The sequence below is a fragment of the Aethalodelphis obliquidens genome, unplaced genomic scaffold, assembly GCF_003676395.1.
Source record: "Aethalodelphis obliquidens isolate GAN/ISIS:26980383/991018 unplaced genomic scaffold, ASM367639v1 scaffold10, whole genome shotgun sequence".
Classification (NCBI taxonomy): Eukaryota; Metazoa; Chordata; class Mammalia; order Artiodactyla; family Delphinidae; genus Aethalodelphis; species Aethalodelphis obliquidens.
The window spans coordinates 31,626,118-31,638,717 of NW_020837954.1; positions in this window are offsets into that span (position 1 = coordinate 31,626,118).

The window sequence follows — 12,600 nt, forward strand, 5'->3', positions numbered from 1 at the left end:
CCCAACCTTCTGGTGGTTTGCTAGCAATTTTTGGTATTCTTTGGCTTGTACATGTATCACCCTGATCTCTGCCTTCATCTTCACAGAGTGTTTTGTGTGTCTGTGTCCAAATTTCCCCTTTTTTATAAGGACAAGAGTCATAATGGATTAGGGGCCCACCCTACCCAATATGGCCTCATCTTAACTAATTACATCTGCAACAACCCTATTTCCAAATACAGCCACACTCTGAGGTCTTGGGGGTTAAGACTTCAACACTGAATTCTTGGCAGATGTTGCTCAAGCCATAAGAGGAAGCTGTAAAGCAGGGAAGGTTTCTGAGCTCCCAGCATTCTAGCTTATTTAAAGGTCTGATGATGATACCAGAATGCCTCCAAACCAGAGGATGTTTTAAGATTTTGTCATGGCCCTTGATTCTGTACTCCATGGTGGCCCCGACTACTAAATTAATGGCATTTAGAGCTAGCAGATTCTTGAGTGCATAACTTGAGTCATTCTGGAAATGTCTCTCTCCACTATCTGGAGTCACCCTGTCGATTCAGTGTATATTAGTGTGTATCAGAAAGGGTAAGCTGACACTGAACTGCCTCTCTATTCTTCCTTTAAAAAAATGATAAATAAATAAATGATAAATAATCTCTAGAATTGTATGTGATTTAACAAATAGTTGAGTGCCTACTCTCTTTGGGGAGGTGGGAAGCATTGTACCAAGAGCCATGGAGGAACACAAGATTGACAGGTATGTGTCCTCATCGAGCGTATGGTAGGATAGACTGGAAAAATAGAGCAACAAGTCATTGGGATTTCTTATATCCAAGTGATCTAAGGACCTAACTTAGGGCTTCAATATCCAGAAGTGTTGTGAAACCTGCAGTGGTGAGGAGGTGTGAGGATTTAGGGCTGCAGTAGAGTGTGTGTGACATCACTCTAGGGGCTGCAATTCACAAAGGTTACCTGTAAAGCTTGTTCCAAAACACAACCATACACTGTGGCTTCGTGCTTAATTCTCAGTCCTTATACCTCCTCATCCAAAGCTGTTACTGTAGATGAAATGTTTGTGTCCCCGCAAAGGGGCCTTTGGGAGGTGATTAGGTCAGGAGGGTGGAGCCCTCCTGAATGAAATTAGTGCCCTTATAGAAGAGATCCCAGAGTGCTCCCTTGCACCTTCTACCATGTGAAGACACAGCAAGAACACAGCCCTCTATTTACTAGGATGTGAGCTCTCACCAGAGACCAAATTTGCTGGTGCCTTGATATTGTTCTTCCCAGCCTCCAGAGCTGTGAGAAATACATTTCTGTTGTTTATAATCCACCAAGTCTATGGTATTCTTTTATAGCAGACTGAAAGGATAAGGGCAGCTGTATTCCTGACAATGCCCACACCACAGGCTTCCATGACCTTTTCTTAGTTCTTGGTGCTAACACCTACAGACTCACCCTCTACATCAACAGTTATAACCTAATGCTTGAGTATCACAACCAGTTATTAGAAACATCACTCCTAATTTATCACCCATAACAAAATGCCAACATTGAAAAACGATCATTTTCATAGATTAGAATGGCTACTCTTTTAGTGTCATTCCTCCCACTCATTTATATCCTGATGCATGAGATCGCCTGATCCCATAATCCATGAAGAGCATCCCTGAGGAATAAAGGAAGAGGACATTTCTCCACATGGCTGCCGGGATCATTTTCCTAAGGCACAGGGCTGATCCTCTCACTCGTCTGTGCAAGTGTCTCCAAGAGCTTCCCTTGACTCCAGAATAAATGTTACACATCTTAGCACAGATTACTCCAGGCTCTGTTCCATCTCTTCCCTACGTGCATTCCCAACTTCATCTTCTTACTTTATCCCCCATTCACATCTTGTATTCTAGTAAATTGAACCACTGATTTCATTTAAACTTTGCTTAAACTTTCTATTTCTGTGCCTTTATTTTTATTGTTCTGCTTGCTATTTCTTGCCCTCAATAACATGTGCCAAATCCTATCTAATTCCACCGTTAAGAATTTATCCTCCTCCCTTCCTTGCTTCTGTGACATTCTTAGAATAAATGACTTTGCACAATGATTACATTCTATCATGACTCCATTTATTTGTGCATCTTGTCTCTGCTTATTAGATAGCATGATTCACGAGGCATATACATGCTGGTTTCCTCAATGCACCAAACACATAGACTTACACAGGGTAGGGGCCAAATCAGGGTTCAATTTTGACTAGACACCAAAGCTATCAATGAATTAGCACAAATGTAACCATCATCTGGGTCTCTGACTCAAGTGGCTTTTATCTGTTTTCCTTGATTTCCTCTCTGCCAAGTCTTTTCCACAGAAGTTAATTTCCAAGTGTGTCTTTTTCTATCTTTCAACTTTTCAAGGATTGTGGGGGAGGGAGGAAGGGGCATGAGATTCCCACCACGGCTTGATCTTGTTAGGATGTTGTCTCTGTTAGAATGTGTTGAGCACAACTGTCCAGCACTGATCCTTCTGATACATCAATGTAAGCTGTAAATCAGAACTGAGGGCCATCTCATGCTATGGGTCTATTTCTTCTATTCATGAACTTTCTATATTAACAACACATTGCCATTAGTATTTGTAGGGTTTGGGGGTGTGATGTAATTTACCCTACCACCTCAGCCTAAGGATTGCTAGGAAGACTATCACAATATCACGCATGCATCATTTTCCCCCAAATACAGGATTTGCGCCGGCCCTTGCCTTTCTCCACTGTGTCACAGATAGCATTACCCAGGAGATTCTGTGCAGCTACAGAAAGTTCATGCTACCAGTTGGGGTTGCATAGTTCTTCTCCACATAGGTGGCAGCCCTCAGTCAGAAATCAGGCCCTGACTATGATTTAATTAGCATAATCATACTGGTGGATAATTCATTATTCTCGGAAATTTGAGGTTTTAAAACATGCTAAAATAATTAGCTAAAGGAACATAGGCTTAAGTGCCAAAAGAGAAAAGTTTCAGTTCTGCATTTGCCACTAATTGAGTACATATAACACAGTGGTAGAGCTTGGGTAAGTTACTGTGTCACTTTGAGGATGTTACCTAACCCCTCTGAGCCTCAATTATTGAACCGATTCATGGAGGTTTTTGAAGAATCAAATGGGAACACACATAAAGCATGTTAGTGGTGTGCCTGATGCATGGTAGATGCTCAATGAGAAAGAGATGCTATGATTATGAAAACTCAGGCAAGTTGTTTTTCTCCTTGGTGACTCCATCCTTCCCTCTTCAAAGTAGAGATCATAGTTGTCATTTAGTATCATCTGACAAGAGCGTTTTATTTCTTAATATCCATTAAATGCACTAAGCATCCCAGACGAAAGCCTCTCTATGCAAGGAGAAATTTATACTATTTTTCAGAGAAGCAGCTATGATTTAATACAAAATATTTGTTCTCCTAATACTTTATTAATAAAACTGATGCCAAACATGTAAGCTTCTAGATGTTCCAATTCATTATTTTAAGTGTCTCTTTATCAAATGGGAACATCTGTGTTGAAACAACTTTGATTCAGTACTTGTCACAGCGACCGTGGTATTTGTCAGGTCTACAATAAATTTCTTTGTATGTTTGCATATATTTGAGATGCTCAACAATTAATTAGAGAGGAAAGAAGCTCCTTTAGTAAAAATAAGTAGCAGGTAAAAAGGAGCCTTTATCTGTCAGGTTCCAAGGGGCTTCCTGATATTTTTTCTTTTTCTTTTTTACATTTAAGGGCACATCATTGATTCCTAGTTGGAACACCAATTCCTAAACTGAGATCAGTATAAAGCCAGATATGATTCTGGTTGCCAAGTTTCTTTGGAAAAATGCTAAGGATCGTGAAGCCTGACTCAGTGGGCAATGCTCTGTAGATCTGGATGTCACCTTTCCCTACCACCCCGACCCCAGATGCAAAGAAGACAGGCAAACAACTGCTAGAAAAGTGCTTAGCATATAACACTCAATATGTATTTCTAAAAAATAAATGATCTAACTTCTATGCACTGTTCCCCATTTGAATATTTTAGGTCTAGAAGCAGAGGCTTCAAGCAGAAAGGAGTTAGGAGGACCCAGAGAGAAAGAAGAGGAGATGACGAGAGGGTCTGACGTTCCTCCTTAGGAAAGAGAGGAGATGGGACTGCTGGGCTCCTGGGCATCATCATGCAGGAAGCCAAGAGACAACGAAGAAGAATCTTGAGTCATAAGAATTCAGGGAGATTTCTTTGGCTGTCTACCTTCCCCAGGTGTGGGGCTGTTTCCCTGCAGTAGTTAGCAGGAAAATCCTTAAAATGCACAGGAACCTTGTGCCTGGCTTCCAGGACAGCAAAGGGGTGGGAAGCCTCTCCCTTTCCAGTTGGTCATGAGTAGAAAGGAATCCCAAGAGGCAAAGAGATTGGGGCAGTAACTAAAGGAAGGGAAAGGGGGAGGGAGAGTGGGAGAGAGATGGGTTGGGAGTTTGGGATTAGTAGATGCAAACCATTATATAGTGAATGGATAAACAAGAAGGTCCTACTGTATAGCACAGGGAACTGTATTCAATATCCTGTGATAAACCATAATGGAAAAGAATATGAAAAAAATGTACATATATATATGTGTGTGTGTGTGTGTGTGTGTGTGCGCGTATAACTGAATCACTTTGCTATACAACAGAAATTAACACATTGTAAATCAACTATACTTCAATAAAATAAATTTTAAAATAAATAACTAAAATGCAATGATGAAGGCTTTTGAAAAATTCTAGAAGTTAAAAAAAAAAAAAGAAAAAGGAAGGGAAGCAGGCCAAGTCCCTGGAGCCTGCAGCAAGGGAAAAAAGAATATTGGCAGATAGCCTAAGCCAGGCAGCCTCCTTGGGGTCTCAGCTGTTGGAGTATGTAACTTCCTACATTGAGCTGCATCTGTACCACACAGAGACCTCAAAGGGAGCAGCAAGTATTAAATAACAACAGTGGCTGATATTTACATAGTGTTTCTTATGAGCCAGATACTGTTTATGGGCTAGGTACTACTAGTGTCCCCATTTTACAGGTGAGGAGACTGAGGCACAGAGGAGTTGTTAAGCATCTCCTTCAAGGTCTCACTTCTGGTAAATGGCAGAATCAGGATTTGATCCTAAGTGATGTAGTCCTGGAGCCTAGGCATTTAACCACCACATGAGTTCTTCCTCTGTGAATTAAAGAGCACTTAGCTGAGGGTGTGGACCTCAGCTTTAACATCGTTCACTTAAATGTGAGAAAAATAAACAACTCAGTGACAAATTACAATCAATGTCTTCACTTAATAAACGTCTCCCCTCAAAATAAGAGTAAAGTGTTTTAGGAAAATAATCATGAAAAAAATTACTTTCATGATGGAGCAGACCTACTATAAAAATTAAAAAGTGACTCCAAGAAGCCTGCTGGAGAAGCATGAAGTGGTGAGCTACTTAGCTGTAAGCAGAGTTGTAGGCAAATTAGTACCTACTGATTTGATCCCAAATCATCAAAATTCAGGTCCACCGGAAATGTGGGGAGCTCTGCGTCTCTACTCGGCTACACTAACAGGAAAATGCTCAGAAGGTGCTTGTTAGTTTGTGAGAGGTTACCAAATATGTTTGAGCATCCTAGAAAAATGGAGCTCAACTGGAGGAAACGGGCCTGGCCCAAAAGGGTAGATGAAACACAATTTGCAAAGTCTTTCTGGCTGGTGAACCCTTGTAGGCCACTACCTTCAGGCGTGCATGTGTGCACATATAACTGGCCCATGCTGTTGCAGTAGTGTGTAAACGAAACATCCAAAAGCAGTAACTGGAATAGATTCAAAAGCATCACAATCAGCAAAACGATTTTGGCTCTCGACCGCCTCCTGCTGGGTCTACATTCACAGTTCACAGCTGTTCTGACAGCTGATGTGAAGCAATCCATCAGCAGCTACGTGGTCCACGGTGGTAACCAGCCTTCAAAATGGGGTCCAAGACAGGACCCCAATGGTCCCTGTCTGCTGGTGTTCACACCCTTGTGCAGTCCCTTCCCACTTTGAACTAGGCTTGGCCTCTATGACCAATAGAATACATCAGAACTGATGGCATGTCACTTTTGAGATTAGGGTACCAACGACACTGTCCTGATGGCTCGTTTTCCTTACCAGATCATCCACTCTGGGGGCAGCCAGCTGCCATATGTGAGCAGCCTTGAGAAGAGGCCCATGTAGCCAGAAACTGAAGCCTCCTGCCATCATGAGTAAATCTGAAAACAGATCGTCAAGCCCAATCAAGCCATCAAACATTTTGACTGCAACCTCATGAGAGACTCAGAGCCAGAACTGGCCGATTAAGCCATTCCCAGATTCCTGACTGTCAGAAACTGGGTGAAATAATAAATATTTGTTGTTGTAAGCTGTGCATCGTGGGATAATTTGTTGTGCAGCAATAGAGAATTAATGCATCCACTTGGCCAACACATGCCAGTTTGTACTGCCAATTTTCTTCTGCACGGTAAATGGTCTCAGGCAATAGTTTTAGTGAAAATTAAATCAGGCAGACCAATCCTGTCACCAGGTAAATAATCGAAGAATACTGGAGCAGCCCTTTCAGCCTTCTCATTTTTGCAGATCCACGTCTACAGAAATGAAAGGACTCGTCCGTGGTCACCCAGTCACTGTCATGTCATTGCTCTTTCTGGCGCCTCAAATCCCTCAAGAGCCTCTGGGGCTCACAGCCAATCACTGGGACTACGGCTAGGGGGGCAGCAGTGAGCAGGAGGTGGGAAGAGCCTTTTTGTCCTTGATGGTCTTATTTCTGCCTGTTTTCCCAGGACAGTCTCCAGAAATCCAAGACAAAATAGTTTGAAGAACCAGGGACCAAACCAAGGTTAGGTTTTGTTTTCCTCTTTTCTGCTTGGCTAGGTAAATACTTCTAGAGCTCAGGTTCACCAGACAGCAGCCCCATAGCAGGGAGAGTGTATATATTCTCATCTTCAGAGGTTTATTCCTATATATCCCTCATGCCTACCAGATCATGCTCTCAAGCTTTAGAATTTTCAGGATCTATTTTATTACAGTATTCTACCAGCCCAACCCAGGAAAGTCAGACATACAACCCAACATTATTGGTTTTTGGGTTCCACTCTCACCTTTCCTGGACCTTTTAACATGGTATTGGCAATGCAATGATCTTAAACCAGAAAATAACTGTAGCAATAATAAATCAGTAAGAATCAATCCCAATACTACTGATAAGAAAGGCCAGCTTCCTGAAGGACTTGAGTCAGGACACGGAACTCCTGTGTGGGAAGGAATATGAAGGTTATGGGTCCAGAGTGAATGTGCCCTATATGACAGGAGAATAGGGTCCTAACTTCTACAGAAGTGAGCCTCAGAATTCGGTGAGCATCAGAATGTTCCTGAAGGTTTGTTAAAACAGTTTACTTGGCCCCTCTCTCAAAGTTCCTGACTCAGTATATCTGGAGTGGAGTCTGATAATCTGTGTTTCTAACAGGTTCCCAGTAATACTGGCCACACTCTGAGAACCACTCCTCTGAGGTTTAGATTTAGGGTCACAAACTCAAGGGCATTCAACAGCCAGCAGGAACATAAAGAACAGGTATAACATTAGGGAGTAGTGAGGCCTGTGGTGAGATGAAAATTGTATTCATGATTTGAAAGCCATTCAAATCAAAAGCATTATCTTAAGCACAGTGCAGGACCCTGGCCCATGTGTTGGCTGCCACCATTCACTCCAGCAGCTCCCAATGCATCCTTTGAAAACAGCACAGAAATTCATACCATAATCAGAGTTCTGTAACTTGGATTGAGCCTCTTTTCTCCCTAGTCATTTTTCAGGCAAGTTATATAGATCATTAATAATTTGGGCACCATACTAACTAATGCCCATTAGAAATGAGCTGACATTGACACCAGGGACATGTTGTGATTAGCACATCTTCTAAGAGTTGACAAGGTGTGCTGGATATTCCACATTTCCCCCTTCAGACTCACTCTCCATCCTTTCCCACCCTGCTGTGCTTCCAGAGGAAGACTTCTGGGGACTAAATGAACTGGTCTCCCTAGGCTTCCAGTTTCTGGTTGGGACTGGCCAGTGTGAAGCTCTGGTAGGAGACAGGAGGCAGGAGAGAGAGGTCACTCCCCTGGGCCATGGTTGTTAGTGCTTGTGCTCTTAGAAGAGCACCACAACTCACATCTGGTGGCCCCCTCCTAGAGTTACAGTTTCTTTTTCAGGGAAGTCACTCGTTTCCCTGGTCGCTTCATGACCGTGGGTAGAAGCAGCTTCCTGCTTCACTATTTCCCGTTGGTTTCCCATAACTCCGACCAAACTTCTAGTCCCTTTACTACACTCCATTCAATCACCCGTTCTGAGTGTGCCTTGTGTCCCCTACCTGAACCCTCCTGATTCAGTTTTACTGTACAAGATGCAGAACATTCCTCATTAGCATCAACATTACGAAAGACAATTTAGCAGCAACAAAGCAAACAGCAGAACAGTGGTCCTTTGTCCTTTGGTAAAACTAACCACTAATTGTTGCCCAATTACGGAATTCACATTTTTCTCCAAATGCCAATCAGTCTTCCACTTCTGGAGCCCGGGTTGATGTGCTTCAGGGGAAGATCAGATAAGCACAGTATTAGCCTCACCTACAGGGGCCCTCCTGCTGCCAAGCCTCCTAACTGTTTGCTATTGTTCACCCAGCAGCCTCTGAAAGCACTACTGGGAATCCCAAATAAGAGACCTGCCATTACAGTACAGGGACCCCAGAGCCAGGACACAGTTACACACACGTGACATCTCAACGTGATTGCGCAGATTTCTCCAGTTTGTCAGTGACACATTTGGTACAAGCGTCAACCCTTTAGTTCCTCAGGGTTCAGGCGATGGAAAGCACCACAGGTAACTAAACACAGAACGTGCAGATCTCCATAAATTGGTCTGCTGGTGAAATCAGGCTGCCGGCGCCTCGTTAGGAGTGACAGGTCAGTATCACTTCTTATTCCATGACAAGAAAATACAAACCATCCTGGGACATGAGGCAAAGGCACACGCAAGAGATCACAAATTGGCAACTCACAGGCACGTTTCGGTTGGTCCAAATAGTCTATTTATTTTTTTCCATTGGTTGCCAACATACAATGTTTGGGAGGGTTCATATAAAAACTTGGGACTTTCAGCTTTTACTAGGAAAAATAAATCTCTCATAGCAGTACGATGCTGTATGTGGAATAAAATACTTGATAAACCTTGATGGAAGTACTAATGGCTGTAAACTAATAAGAGAATGAGGGTGGTTTAGTTTTGCTCGTCACCTCGAGAGACACTAATAATCAGGTATCTGTTGATTGCAAGACAGCAACTGGAGACAGAAGTGCAGAGAATACACATTTATGTCAGCCCGAGGTTCAGCAAGCACACTGCTTGTGATTTCAAAACTGCTAAGGAATGATTGGGTCCCAGGGTGTTAGCCTCTCTTTTGTCACTGGAACAGTGCAGACATCCATTTAACAGGTAGCATGGGGGTGGGAAGCCAGACAGCCATGGATTATACTGAACTCAGGATGGAAACAATGCTTCCCTTAATGTATGGCAATAAATGTATCAGCTCTTTTTCAAAGAAACACCTCCCTAACAGCTAGGGAGGTGTTTCTTTGAAAACCAAGCTTTCTGATCTCCAGTCCTGTGCCATTAACCAGAAGGCCTCAGTGGCACATGAGGCTCCAGGTTTGAAAACAGCCTAACCAAGGAGTGAGAGTAAAAAGTGACACTGGCTTCCCAAGAAGGTGTGGGGTGGGTGTGCTTCCCCCCCTGCCCCCTGCAATTCCTCCAAGGGCTGATTTAACACATGTTTCTGCTTCAGGGCGGGGCCAAACCATACTGGGACTTTCTTTCACCTTCTCCTTTCCTCCCCTTTGTCGTCCACTCCTCACACTTTCAAACACACATACATACATTGCACCTTAAAGACAGAGAACAAGCAGAGTTTCATAGAGGAAAAGACACTTGCAAGAGTAGAAAATATTCCATTTCTCATTTCAAGCCTTCCAGACCACCCACCCAGACTCTTCTCATCCTCCTAAAGTCTAACATGGACCACAACTGTAAATTTTCAATGATAATAACAATAGCCAATATTGACGGCACCAGACATAGAATTATGGGCCAGCTATGTGTACAGCACTTTATCTAGATCTCTTCATTTAATCCTCTTGACAACCCTATGAGGCCAGCACCATTATTATCTCAATTTTAAGGATGAGGAAACTTTAGCTCAGGGATATTAAATAGCTTGTTCAAGGTCATCGGATAGGAAGTAGTAGAGCCAGGATTCAAAAGGGATTTCTCTGCTCCCAGAATCTCAGTGACACTGAATGTACTAAGCTAATTTCCTCAGCTAATAGGAAAGCCCTTTGTTGCATGTACAGACCAAAAGTGAGGAACAACGGACAGTTTCGTCACATCACAGCCTCTCACAGGTGAGTGTGACGAGAGACCCAGAACTTGAACTGGGATATTCCCAGAGTTCTAAATTATCCAGTTCTACCCAGGCTTGCTTTCCTCATTCAGCACAATATCATGCAGGCTTCATCTAGGTAAGATGATCCATCAATGACCTTCAGTCTTCCAGGACCTGAGGGCAGCCTTCAGCCTCCAGCCAGCAAAAAGCTAGGGCCCTCAGTCCTACAGCCACGAGGAAAGGAATTCTTCCAAGAGCCTGAATGAGCTGGGAAATGAACTCTTCCCCAGCTGAGCTAAGAACACTGCTCGGTTGACACCATGATTGCAGCTTTGGGAGACCCTAAGCAGAGGAATTAGGCCATGCCCAGACTCCTGACCACAAAACTGTGAAATAATAAATGCATTATAACTCATTAAGTTTGTGGTAATTTGTTACACAGCAAAGAACACACACACACACAGACACACACACACAAATAAAAACCCAAAACTGATACAGAAACAGTAAAAGAGGGATGATGACCAAAAGAATATATCTAATTTTCTTTTCAGTTGACTGTGGGCACTCAGAGAAGCAAGAAGCGGTCAAGAAAACTCCAAGGCAGATTCAGAATGTTTCATTCTGAGGGACCTAGTATGTGCACAGCACTCAGCTTAGTGGAGGCTGGGCTTGCTAGTGGATACAAAGATGCCACAACATTGCCCCCGGGGAGACAGAGACTCCAAGCAAGAACTGTGATACTGAAACTTCGAGGATGGCCACACACCTGGAGTGCTCTAGGGAGAGGATGCGAGCTATGAACTCTTCAGTGGGAGGAAGCCTGGGCAAGGGCACCAGGTAGGCGTCACTTTTGATATAGGTCTTCCAGGAAGAGAGAACACCTCAGGCAGAAAAAGGAGTATAGAGTAGACAAAAGAAAACACTAAAATCGCCCATAATATGACCACTCACAGATGCACACGCCTTCCCCCACATTTGTGTGAATAAGTGTGGGGGAGGGAGGGAAGGAGAGGGTGAGGTATCTTCTACTGGACCGTCTGTGCATGTTGCCCCGATGTTTTTGAAGGGAGTGAGTCTCCACAGACATAAAGAACAGACTCGTGGTTGCCAGAAGGGACGGGGGTGGGGGAGGGATAGGTTGGGAGTTTGGGGTTAGCAGATGCAAGCTACAATGGATAAACAAAGTCCGACTGTATAGCACAGGGAACTATATTCAATATCCTGTGATAAACCATAATAGAAAAGGATCTAAGAAAGAATGTGTGTATATATATATATATATACATATGTGTATATATATACATACATATATGTATATATATAACTGAATCACTTTGCTGTACAGCAGAAATTAACACAACAATGTAAATTAACTATACTTTAATAAAATAAATAAAGGTTAAAGGGAACGAGCCTCAGAACTAAGGGCACCTTACAAAGGTGTTTCTGTTTGTAAGGAAGTAAAAGAAAAGGCTTTTGCTTTAGTCTCCCAGGCCTCCCCTGAGGCTCTAAAGGCTGGCTCAAGAGTTAATGATTAATAAATGTGAATATGTAGAAACAAAGAATACCTGTTGGGCCAGGAAACTGGTAACAATTTAGACTATAAACCAGTCACACAGCAGAGTGGACTCCTAGTCCCTCCCGGTTCCCTGAAAGATATAAATCAAGGTCTGACACACATTCCTAAGTCATTTATACAGGAAGCAGACCACCACCAGATGAAAACTGCTGACCTCAGGCATGTGGATTCCAGACCAGTTGAAACCAGAAGATAGGTGATGCTCGAAATTTCCCCTTGATGCCAACCAATCTGAGAATTTTGCACACTCTGCAGCCCTCTCCTTCACACTGCCTGTAAAAACCTTTCCCTGAAAGCCATTGGGGAGTTTGGGTCTTTTGAGATGTGCTGCCCATTCTCCTTTCTTGTTGTCATGCAATAAACACTGTATTTTCCTTTATCACAACCCAGAGTGTCAGTAGATTGGCTTTAACATGCACAGGCAAATGGAGCCAAGTCCAGGTTTGGTAACAAACCCAGCTTCTTTAGCATGAAACAATACAAACCCTGGTATAGTTAACATTCTAAAGCTTCCAAGAGAATCAGGCTGACCATCCTTTCTTGGTTTCTTCTCCTTTCCTACCC